The sequence below is a fragment of the Tupaia chinensis genome, unplaced genomic scaffold, assembly GCF_000334495.1.
Source record: "Tupaia chinensis unplaced genomic scaffold, TupChi_1.0 Scaffold145208_1, whole genome shotgun sequence".
Classification (NCBI taxonomy): domain Eukaryota; kingdom Metazoa; phylum Chordata; class Mammalia; order Scandentia; family Tupaiidae; genus Tupaia; species Tupaia belangeri.
In genome coordinates this window covers 206,230-218,247 of record NW_006205068.1, presented here as the reverse complement: position 1 = coordinate 218,247, position 12,018 = coordinate 206,230, and the positions used below count along the sequence as shown (strand labels likewise).

At 44.5% G+C, this 12,018-nt stretch overlaps 1 pseudogene; it reads left to right on the top strand.

The window, feature by feature from the left end:
• The first annotated feature begins 11,243 nt into the window (after positions 1-11,243).
• On the top strand, positions 11,244-11,713 carry LOC102490337 (60S ribosomal protein L24 pseudogene; annotated as a pseudogene).
• The last annotated feature ends 305 nt before the right edge of the window (positions 11,714-12,018 follow it).

Genomic DNA, 12,018 nt, shown 5'->3' with positions numbered 1-12,018 from the left:
GTTTCTTTGTGACCAGAGATGTTTCTTGACTTGCAATGAGGTTATGTCTTGACAAACCTGACATGACATCATTAAGTTGAAAATGGATTTAATATACCTCATCTGTGGAACATCATAGCTTAGCCTAGCCTACCTCAATGTGCTCAGAACATTTATATTAGCCTATAGTTAGGCAAAATGATCTAATAAAAGCCTATTTTATAATAAAGTGTTGACTATCTTATGTCATTTACTGAGTACTGTACTGAAAGTGAAAAACAGAATGATTATATGAGAACTTGAAGTACAGTTTCTACTGAATGCATATTGCTTATGCACCATCATGAAGTCAAAAAATAGTAAGCCAAGCCATTATAAGTCAGGGACCATCTGTAAAGGCAGCTGCTGCACAGAATCATTTGGGAAGGTCACAGGTAGCTCAGGACTCTTAGGTCACCTGCTAGATTCCAGGGCGGGAAGAATATTGAGGTGACTGAGCCATTGCAACCCCATAAGGAGGGGCCCACATAGGAAAAGAAACTGCCCCCTTGACCTTCAAGCACCTCTAAGCTTGTGTTTTAACATGGGGCTCACACTGAAAGGTTCTGGAGGTGGTGATGGTTGAAAAACAATATGAATGTACTTACTGCTCCAATGATGGGGTTCACAAGAAGATGCTGGGGTGGTGATTACAAACATGTGGACAAATCTCAAACCAAATGTGCTTCAGGAGACACACAGGCCTGAAGTTGGCATGGTGGGCACAGAAGATGCCTTTGCAGTGGGTGCAACACCTGAAAGTGACTGAGGGAAAGTCAGTACCCTCCTGGAGCTCCTGGTCTCTCTGAACACTCTAGGACATGGAGAGACTTACCTGCCAGATACATGGAACAATGAAGGGAAACTTTGATTTCTTATTGGTCTTGCTAAACTTGTGCAGAGCCCAGCTGAGCAAGAAACATTTTATTTACCCAGAATTCCATCTGTGACCCTCATATCCCTCCCACCAATTCCCTGATGTCTCTGGATACAAAAGCTTCCCCTCTGCCAGTCAAAGTGTAGTCAATAATAACAGGTCACATGTATGTTGTGATTCTTCTGCTCCAGGTTCTGTTCTCTGTGTTTTGCAGGTGTGATGACCCTATGAGGCTAGAACTAGCATTGCCCTCATTACAAATATGGGAAAACCGAGATGTGAGAAGCCCAAGTAACCACCAAGCATTACTGCTGTTTTATAAGTTCCAGGTCTCTCCTATTTGTGGAAGGCAGATGCGCTTTGGCCAAAACCCAAGGAGGATCTTCAGAGTCCTGGCCTCTGCAGCTGGGGGCTTATCTTCCTTATTTCAGTCTGGAGCACCAGTTCTCTGAAGTAAGGACTGTGATGTCCAGATCTTTTAAGAGGAAGACATGAGAGAAGTCTGCAGGAAGAGAAGAGGAAGGGATAGTGCTATCCTGAGGAGAAAGGTCCACTCCAGAAGCTACAGATGACACATAGAACCTATGGTTTGAATGTGTGTTCAACTGATATTCATATGTTGGAACCTAATACCAACGTGATAGTTTTAAAAGGTGGATCCTTTAGGGAAGTGGTTAAGCTGTGAGTGCAAAGTTACAAAAGAAACTTCAGAGAGTTGCCCAGCCTTTCCATCTCTTTTACCATGTGAAGATACAGTCCCCTCTAGAGGGTATAGCAACAGGTGCAAACTTGGAAGCAGAGAGCAAGCCCACTGTAGACACATGAAATCTGTCAGAGCCATAATCTTGGATTTCTTAGCCTTTAGAACCTTGGAGAACAGGAACCAGCAGATGGCAAAATGGTTAAGTTACCAGACTTCCACATAGTTGACTACAGTTCGAGTTCCGGACCTGGCGGTTTAAATCTCACACGTGCTGTGTGTGTGTGTGTGTGTGTGTGTGTGCATGTCCAAGACCCCAAGAGGAAAATGGAGGAGAAGGGACTGCAGCATGGCCATTCCTCCTGGGGGCTGATTTCTTGCTTTCTGTCTCTCTGTATCTCCGGTGAGCATATGGGCCCTATAGAAAAAAAAAATTAAAAAAAGAGAAAGAAAAAATAAAAAGAACTGTGGAGAATAAATGTCTAATATCTACGAATTACTCAATGTAAGATATTTTGTCATAGCATCATAAACAGACCAAGACAGATGATTATAGAGTGGGGGTATAGCCAGTTTTTAACATGGAGTGGAGGTCAAGCCTGAAGGGAAACTCATGCCATTGGTTGGAGGGCAGCAAGTATTAAACAGAAATTTGACTCTCTGATTCCTTATTTGGGAGTCCTGCTGTCCCATCACTTTCTCCCACATCTAGATGCACTTCAAACACAGGTGTATATGCATATTACCTGAGATCTGTTTACAAGTACCAGGCTGGGAGAAGGCGCTTCACTTAACCCCTCAACCAGCTCTACTTCCATTTGGGATATCTACAAATGCTTAAAATTGTCGGCATAACTGTGTGAGCACACAGGCAAGTATGTGCATTTTCTGCAGAAAGTATCCACAGCTCTCATTAGCCTCTTAAAGATATACTCCAAGAGGTTAAGGGCCCCTGTTCTGGGTTAATCACTATTTCCAAGATGTGATAGGTCAGGAACAACATCCTTAATCTAGAAATCAGAGTACTGCAAGTTAGGCACCACTGAGGCAGCAGCAGGAGAATGGGCATTGGGTCGAAATCACCCATTAAAATCCTGCGTGGGGACCAGCAGATAGTGTGATGGCTATGTCACCGCGCTCCCACACTGTCAACCATGGTTCGAATCCTGGACCCAGAGGCTTAAGACTCACACTGTGTGTGTGTGTGTGTGTGTGTGTGTGTGTGTGTGTATGTGTGCCCCAAATCCTGAGAGGAGAATGGAGGAGAAGGTATTGCCGCATGGCCATCTCCCCCCCACCCCCCCACCGCCACCCCAGGGGAGATTTCTTGCTTTTTGTTTCTTTGTCTCTCTCTCCAGCAAGCGCATGCACCCTATAGCAAAAATCTGTCTTAAAAAAAAAAAATCCTGTGTGATTTTAGGCTAATGACTTACCCTCTCTGATCATGGCATCCTCACTATAAAAATGTAAACAAACATTAGAATCTCCTTCCAGGGAGGAACTGAGGAGTAAGTGAAATTATGTACTCCCTGCCCAGGTCTCCACATGCCTCCTTCCTCTTCTATCTCCAGTAAAACTCTTTCCTCTTTTCAAAGTCTGATCCTCCAGCCTGTGTGTGATATCTGTGTGTTCTGTTTTTCTTTTTCCTTCCCAGTGCACTCACCTTCTGGTCAATAAGACTGGTATTCACGTCTCCATCGGGTAGGAGAAAAAAGGAATTAAAACCTTAGTTGATTTCACAATCTTTTAAATATTTTCAGAGAAAGAAACTAGAATTATCAGCTCACTTAGATCTCTGCTGTTTCTGTCCTTTACTGATATCTCCCTGGTCAAGAACAACTGCAGGTCTGCAGATGCTCAAGTTGCTTAATGCAACCACTAAAAGCAAACATCTGGGGAAAGTGTCTTACAGACCCCAGAGGTACCACACCCAAAGAGAACATTCACAAGAGAGAGTGGCAATAGACATAGATTTCCTCTTTAGTCAGATCCCTGCTTAAAAAAAACATACCTAAATGGCTCCCATCTGCTTCTGGCCCACAGACAGGAGAGGAGGTTAGCTTGCTGAGCTTGGGCCCATTAATCTTACTCACGGGCCTAATGTAGGAGTACGTTTATGGGCCATTCAGTCCTTGTGCCTCTTTTCCTTTGAGTCTCTGCTTTGTTAACATTCAGCTTCCATATTTTCTGGTGACAAACTAGGTCATATCTATGGCAAAGGGTACGTGAAATCATATCATATTGTTGTTATATTAAGCTAAACATATATTGATCTCAGATTGGTGATTCATCCTTTTTTCCCCATTTTTTTTTTTAAGTTTATTTACTTCTTTCATTAGTGAATGAGACAGAGACGTAGTACCCCCAACAGGGTGCTTTTCAGATCCAGCTTCAACTAGCCCTGGGGGTTAATCATGGGCACAATGTGGCCTGGGTACTCAGGGAGGTCTCCAGACACATCTCAGAACCTTCCCATGTGGGTCAGTCTCACGGAGCATCATGTTTTACCACTATACCATGGTCCACCCTTGGTAATTTAAAAAAATTCAAATGGGAAGGTCAAGACTTGAAGTGGAGACAGGAATTCCACTCTACCCTGTATTTCCCAGACATGTCACTTGCACTAAGTGGCACCACGTGATTGGTGCAGGCCAATGAATAGTGAGCAGAAGTGGGACATGCCACTTTTGGGTAGGAGGCTTAAAGATCTGGGCAAAATGTTCTTTCTCTCTTTTGCCGTAACAATTGTGGAGACCATGTGTTGAGGCATTAGAGCCATGTATGAAAACAGTCTGGATCACTGGGTCACTGCATGGGAAACTAAAGTAAATATAGTGCATTAGTAGAAAATTTGAGGCTCAGCCAGTCTAACAGATCAGGAGACAGTTGCTATTGAAAAGGTAGTTTATTACTCACCGTTCCCAAGAGGAGAAGGTCCAGTGTGCCAATCAGGGCCACAGGGAGGAGCATCAGGAACAGTCAAGAGCCAGGGGGGAGGGAGGAATTGTGGGTAAGTCTTTATTGTGGTTCCCACGGGAGGAAATGGAAAGCAAGCTGGTTTAGTCTGGTCAGTCTGAACAATGCCAATGGACTCTGGGACAGAGGGGCTGTCCCTATTTATCTAATACCTGCTCTTGAGGTGATCAGGGTAGCTAAACAGTAGTTTGGAGGAAGAAAGCATGTTAGAAGAAGTGGTTGAAGATATGGGCTCTGGATTGGTTGGTTTGCATTTGAAAAGTGCACTTTGGACAAGCTGTAGAGTATCTCTAGGAACTGGAACTGGCTAGCCTTGAGAGGAGTTGTCCCTACTGGGTCAGCAAAGCTCCATATGTGAAAGCATCAGAACATAGAAAATAAAAGACATGGTTAGTACACAGATAAATACTTGGGAGGACTGCACGACTCCATTGGACTTTGGGGGAGAGGAAATTAACCTTTGTCATAAGCGATGAAAAACTGATGGCTTGGGACCAGCAGTTAGCATAATGGTCATGTCACTAGACTCCCATGTAGTCGACTGTGGTTCGTGTCCCAGACCCAGTGGCTTAAAACTCATGCAGGGCGCGTGTGTGTGTGCATGCCCAGGATCCCAAGAGGAGAATGGAGGAGAAGGGATTGCGGCGTGGCCATCCTCGCTGGGGGGTGATTTCTTGCTTTCTGTCTCTCTCTCTCTGTCTGGTGAGTGCACACGCCCTATAGCAAAAACCTCTCCACCCCCCCCCCCAAAAAAAAAGAACTGATGGCTTATTTACCACACCAGTATTCTGCTGCAGGAACCAGGAGAGGAATGGATACATGGACAGGGAGCTGAGTCTTAGCACCAGTCTAACTTCTGTCACATCTGAAAAGTTCATTTATTCATTCACTTACATATTCAGCCAGTGATGGTTATACACCAGCTGTGTGTCAGGCCCAGTACTAAAGGCTAGATTCACAGATCAGGCACTAGCCCTGCCCCTACAGAGCTCTCAGTCTCACAAGAAAGTGAGACACAGCAAAAAGTGAGGATGATAGAGACTGAACACTATCATGCAGAGATGAGTCTATGGTGAGTACACACAGAGGAGGGAGTGAGGACTGGTGGAGGAATCAGGGAAGGCTTCTCAGAGGAAGTGATATCTGAGGCAGATGTTAATGGAGTGATGTAAGAGTTCCCTGTGCAGACAATGGATCTAGGAAAACACATATAAAGGCACATATAGGCTCTGGCAAAGAGTTCAATGGGGATGGAGCAGAGGAGCTTATGGGTATGGTCAAAAACACGGCTGGAAAGCCTGATAGGTTGACATCTGAGAAGGCTTTTAGTGCAGTGATAAGAGCTTCTGCTGCAGGTTCTGAGAGCCTTGAAAAGGTGACATTATGAGATTGGCATTCACAGCTGCTTCTTATTACTCGCCCCTTGCCCAAGTGGCCTCTCCTATCAAATTCTCTGTTCATTCAACTACTCTTCTTACAACAGGGAAAATTCCTAAGCTCATCTGCTTGAAGGTAGGGATAGTAAATACTCTCTTCCCTATTGCACCCATGGCAAATATCACCCATCCAATCAGGATTCTTTGTATCAAAGGCCAGTTTGACTTCAGAGGCTCCTTCAATATGGAGCTTCAGACAGCTACTACTCCCAGATCCAGATTGGTAAGTGTGTCAAATTATGTGTCTATTCTATATTGATGGTTAAAGATTCTGTCTAGAGGTAGTTTTATCTTTAAAAAAGGGGATGGGGTGGAGTTATAGCACACAAGTTAAGTGATGTTCAGAGGAAGCTGGATTCCACATCGTTAACCAAGTGTTTCAGTCTTGGCCCAACATAGATAGGCTAAGTACAGTGGCATGTACTTGCGATCCTAGCTGACTGGGAGGCTGGGAGCTGGAGGCAGGAGGATTGTGACATGGAAGATGCTGTCAAAAATTACCTCTCTCTCCTGTCTTGGCCTGTGGGACAATTGAGCAGGGTGTTTGAGTGAGAGAGTGGAGGTCTGGAACTGGCGCAGCGTCACAGTACGAGAGCGACACAGTGTTACAACTCAAGATGGTATGCAGTTGCTTATTTATTGAGGGCCAGAGAACATTTTTATATACACAGGGTAGGAAAAGGGGGCGGGAATTGTCGTGGACCTGACTGAGGGCCTGCCTGAATGAGGAAGTCTTAGGGTGAATTGTCTACTTCCAAAACAAAAATACTTAAAAGTCCTTATATAAAGGTTATGTCAGCTATTTTAGTACATGTGACTCCCCACACTCTCCCTTCTTCCCTCCTGCGTATGCTCTCTCTTTTTCTCTCATAAATAAATGACAAAAAGAGCCACCAAGGAAAGGGCAAAGTTTAATTAAAGAAATGAATAGCTAGTGGTGGAATTGTGAAGGGAAGTCAACACGAGCCCCTCACTCATACTTGCCTCACACACTCAGAAGATTGTCCTGTGGAGGCATGCAAGGATCTTATTTTCATATTCTCCCTTTCCTGTATCAGTGTCACCAAACATGTTTTGGTTGTTTATTTTCCAGGCCCAGGTAATGCCAAGCAGACAATCATTTCTATGGTAAGCTCCTCCCATGTCATCTCCCTTTTGTATCCCCCAGACACCCACAATAGTTAAGGCAAAGAATAGTCACTCAATAAATGTTTATTGATTGAATCTAAATTGCAATTTTATCTAACACCCTCAGGGAAGCCAGCTGGAAACTAAATGTACCCCCATATATTGCTGAAACACATTGATTACCAAGAAACCAATGTCTTATGATAGCCCAGATGAGGGAGATGCATTTTTTTTCCAGACCCCACATAAATCACTATCACACAGCTCCTTGGTCACTGGGTGACTCGCACACTGTGTATGTAGCTCTGAGAGATCACTAGCTTGATCGTTTTCACAACTTAGCTTCCTATTACTGGGCCCAGTACAATGAAAGCTCTCAGCCAGTACTTGTAATGGAATGAACACAATTTACTGAGCATGGCAAGATGGGTAAGACATGATTCCTATCCTCCTTCCCAATCTCATAACCTGGGTTGAGGGTAAGGCATAAATATAGACAACTACGACACATGAAGAGACAAAAGCTAGGAGGGGTTTTACTCCTCTGTCCTGGATCACAGAGCATCTGGGCAGCTAGGGTATGTTTGTAGGTGGGGAACATTTGTAGAGGCAGAAAGAGCAGTAGAAAATCATTTGAAGGGGTGATGGGAGCAGGGCATGATGAGTTCAATTCCAAATGCAGTGACTATGATGTGCTAGTGGGACCTGCTTGGGAGCTCAGGAATAAGCAGGAGCAGGGAGACAGAGACAGAAATCATGCCATTGTGCTAAGAGCTATAGTACCTTCAGGAAGCAAGACTACCCACAGAAAGATTGTAACAAGAGAGGAGAAAGGTGGAATTCAGATTTTTTTTTAGAGAGAGATCTTCGCTATAGGGTGCATATGCTCACTGGAGAGACAGAAAGAGAGAAATCACCCTTCAGGGGGATACCCATCAATTCCTTGTCCATTCTCCTCTCGGGATTTTGGGCACACACACACACACACACACACACACACACACACATGTGTCTGGCTTGAGTTTTAAGCCACTGGGTCCAGGACTCAAACCATGGTCAACTACTCGAGAGTCCAGTGACATAAGCATTATGCCATCTGCTGGCCCCAGAATCAGATTCTTGAGGTAGAAAGGAGGAAGTTAAGCTAGAGGAAGAGTCAAAGAAAGAGCAGAGGAGTGGGAGAAGAGCTGCGAGAGGACTGCAAGGCTTCCAGAAACATGGGACTGAAGACCTTCCTCAGGAGCCACAGAGCAACTCAAAAGAAAGGGACAACAGAATACCCTGGGGAGATGGGAACCTGGTGATTGCTGAAAGGCAGTTTTATTTAAGAGGCAGGAGGGTGTTAGTTGGCCAGCACTTAAGAATGAGAGAGTAGAAGAGAAGGCAATCTAGAAGACTCAAGAGGTTTATCAATAAAAGGGATGTGTTAATAAGATCCAGAAAAATTCTTTCTTTTTTCCTTCCCTCCTCCCTTCCTCCTTTTTTTCCTTTCTTTTCTCTTATGAGGGCAAAGGTTAATAGATAAGGTAGACCCAAATATATTTGAATGTTCTAAGAAAAAAGTCATGGCAGGGGAGAGACTTTCAGTAGGGTGAATGGGGAGAATTCATTATAGAAATTCACTTCTCCAGAAGGGATCGTGGTGTGACTATTTCCCATGGTGAATGATTTCTCGCTTTTTTTCCCTCTCTCTCTGTTGAGTGCACATGCCATCTGGCAAAAATGAAAGAAAAATAAAGAAAAGAATGAATGAAAGGAGAAAGTAAGAGAGAGAGAAAGGGAGAAAGAAAAAGAAAGGGGGGGGGAAAGAAACAGAGAGAAAAAGAAGGAAAGAAAGGAAGGAAGGAAGAAGGAAAGAAAAAAGAGAAAGAAGGGAGAGAGGAAGGAAGGAAAGAAAATAAGAGAAAGAAAGAGAAACAGGAAGTGGGAAGGGGAGGAGGAAAGGAGGAAAGAAATTTACTTCTTCAACAAATATTTTCTGAGAACCTACTATGTGCCAAGCACTGTGCAGGGTGCTGGAGATAACTGGTGAACAAACCATGATTCCCTGCTTCCTGAAGCTGCACACTTAGGCAGGAGGCAGACATACCCGGTCAACTTGGTGAACATTGAGAACGAGAAGTGCTAGAGACAAAGGAAAGCCCAGAGTAGAGAGGGTAGTGATTAGGGTAATGGTGGCCAAAGAGGATAAATTGAAAAGGTGAGATTTGAGCAAAAACTTGAAGCAGATTTTCCACTGTCCAGGCAAATAGCTGATAGCAGGAAGACCAGAGACCCTGTACTACTTTGTTCCGGCTACCTTAACAAAGTACCATAAACTGGGGGGCTTAAATAACACAAATGTATTCTCTTTGCATTCTAGAGGCTGTAAGTGTAAGATTCAGGTAACAGTAGGGTTAGTTTCTTCTGAGACCTTTCTCCTTGGTTTGTAGATGGCCATCCATTTCCTGTGTCCTCACATGATCACCCCTCTGTGTGTGTCTATGTCCTGATCGCTGTTTCTTACAAAGACGCCAGTCAGACTCGATTTGGGCCCACCCACATGACCTCGTTTTACCTTGATCACCTCTTTAAAGGCCTTGTCTCCAAATTCAGTCATATTTTGAAGTACTGAGGGTTGGGGTGGGGGCACAATTCAGTCCATAATATGCCCCGAGCTGTGTATGAGGAGGAGCAAGAAGGGATGGCTCCCAGAAGTGCATGCCAAATATGGACGTCAGGTGCTTTTTCACCTAGAGCCCCCACCAAGAGGCTGGGCAGAGACTTGCCAGAACTGTCCAGCCAAGACTCCCAGGACTACCTTTTCATAGCTGCATCTGACATGGTAAAATTGCTGAAACTCCACCAAAAGCAAGTGCCTAGAGAACCGAAGATTTTCTCCTGTTGATAACTTCTTTCTTGGGTTACAACATCTAGTTCCTGGGTTGTAATTTAATTAACAGCTTCTGGCAGTTTTGCAAACCTACTCCAGTGTGTGATCTGGACTCACTCTCTCTCTAGGCCACACTGAGATCTAGTCCAAGTCCTGGAGTGTTTGCAACAACCCAGGACAGGGAATTGGGATATAGAAACATTAACTTGCAGAGCCCAGATTCTGTTGCAGCTGATCCAGAAAACTAGATGATGATGCTTCCTGAAAATGGGACTGGGGCAGAGAATAAGCCCTGGAACCCTCAGTTTGGAGACAAAGGGGTGAAAGAAGGCAGAAGTCCCTGGTGCTGTGCATTTAGATAGAAAAGTGACTGAATGTTTCCATCTTTTGTGCTGAGAGTAAGCCAAGCAGACTTCTGCTGGGAGCCTAGTTCTCCTTCCTGCAACTTAGTCTGTCTGCCATGTTGTTCCTGGAAAGATGACAGTACCTGGAGGGGAAGACAACAGATCTTCTCCTGTCCTTGTTCCCACCTTCACACATACACACAATTCTGACCAACAGGCTCAGATGGATCAAGGGTGAGAGGCTGCGAGGTGATCAGGGAGAGAATCTCAGAGGAGGACACCTCCAGGTTGAGTCTTGAAAAACCAATCAGGAGGAGACAGTGGGTGCCTTAAAGTAGAAAGAGCAAAGCCACACCATCTCAGTCTGGGTTCCTCCACCAAAGATTTCAGTGGGAACAATATATCTGAAGCTGCAGGCTAAGGCAAGAAGTGACACAGGAATGGAAGGCGGCCCCTAGTGGGGGCATTGCTAAGCCACCTATCATGTTGCAAAGGGAAATTCTGAGAAATGGCATAAAACCCCTCCCCCAGATGAGCCTAGGTGTGGAATGAGGGAGTTGGGGTATTTGTACCCTTGCATGAGTTAAAAGGCTGTCACTGGGGAAATACAAATTTCCAGGTAATTCTGATCTGTCATTTTCTAGTAGCCCAAGGGCAGGCCTCTGTCTGCCTTTGGAAATCAGGTGTGCATGGGATAGATGAAAGGATTCAGATGTAGGATAACACAGACAAATACTCAACACTATGCAAAGGGTTCAGGAAAACTGGGATAGAGTGGCCATCAGGGACCAGATCATGAGACTTTAATAGCAGGCTGAGCTGAAGGGCTTTATTCTGTCTGCTAGGGGAGCCATAGAGGTTGTAGAATTTACCTTTTAGGGGAACCACCACCATGAAAGTCAAGCTGAGCAGTTTCAGTAGGTACAAAATCTACCCTCGACATGAGAGGCAATATGCCAGGACCGACAGGAAGGTTTTACAATTCCTTAATGTGAAATGTGAGTCAGCATTCCTTTCCAAGAGGAATTCTTGGCAGATAAACTGGACTGTTCTCTACAGAAGAAAGCACAAAAAGGGACAGTCAGAAGAAGTTCAAAAGAAAAGGACCCTCTACCTAAATTCCAGAGGGTTATCACTGGTGCAGCTCTTGCTGATATCATGGCCAAGAGGAACCAAAAACCTGAAGTTAGGAAGTCTCAGCGAGAACAAGCTGCCAGGGCTGCCACAGAAGAAAAAAGGTGAAGCAAGCATCTAAAAAGACAGCAATGAACTGCTGCTCAGGCTCTCACAAAGGCAGCTCCTAAGCCAAAGATTGTAAAGCCTTTGAAGGTTTCTGCTCCCAGAGTTGGTGGAAAACACTAACTTAGCAGGTCAGATTTTACAATTAAGATCTAACCATATGTGTGTATGTGTGTGTAGAGAAAGCTCATTCGATGTGCAAAAGGAAATGGAGGGTTTGAGGAGGAGTCTTTGCAACCACTTGGAAGGGATATCTATAGCCACTTCTCACCCACTGGGCTTAGAGTTTCCAGTGCTGAGTCCAGTGGAACTTCTGGCTATTTCCCTTTTTATTACTCAGCATAACTCCCTTGAGATTTATCCAAGTTATTATATGTAGCAACAGTTTATTCTTTTTCATTGCTGAGTAGTATTCCATGGTATGAATA